A 310-nucleotide genomic window follows, 5' to 3' on the forward strand; every position below is an offset into this window, starting at 1 on the left:
TTTATTACGCTTCCTTTTCGACAATTTGCTGACTTGTGCAAACGTAAACAAACCCTTTATGGACACTTTCATGTCCGATATTTGTTTACTTTAAGAGCGCCATCAAAACAAAGCGACAGTTAAAGAAACTACTCGGTTGCCATAACAACGCAATCAAATTTATGCTGAGAAATTATAATACAGAGCTATATATAAAAAAGAAATGATAATAATAGTTAACTTTAGAGTTTAAAAAATATTTTGTTTACCCAATGGGGTTAAACGACTGACTTTGCTTATTGCAACGCATCTACTTTATATAACATTACGA

This window comes from Penaeus monodon, chromosome 29 (assembly GCF_015228065.2).
Source record: "Penaeus monodon isolate SGIC_2016 chromosome 29, NSTDA_Pmon_1, whole genome shotgun sequence".
Classification (NCBI taxonomy): domain Eukaryota; kingdom Metazoa; phylum Arthropoda; class Malacostraca; order Decapoda; family Penaeidae; genus Penaeus; species Penaeus monodon.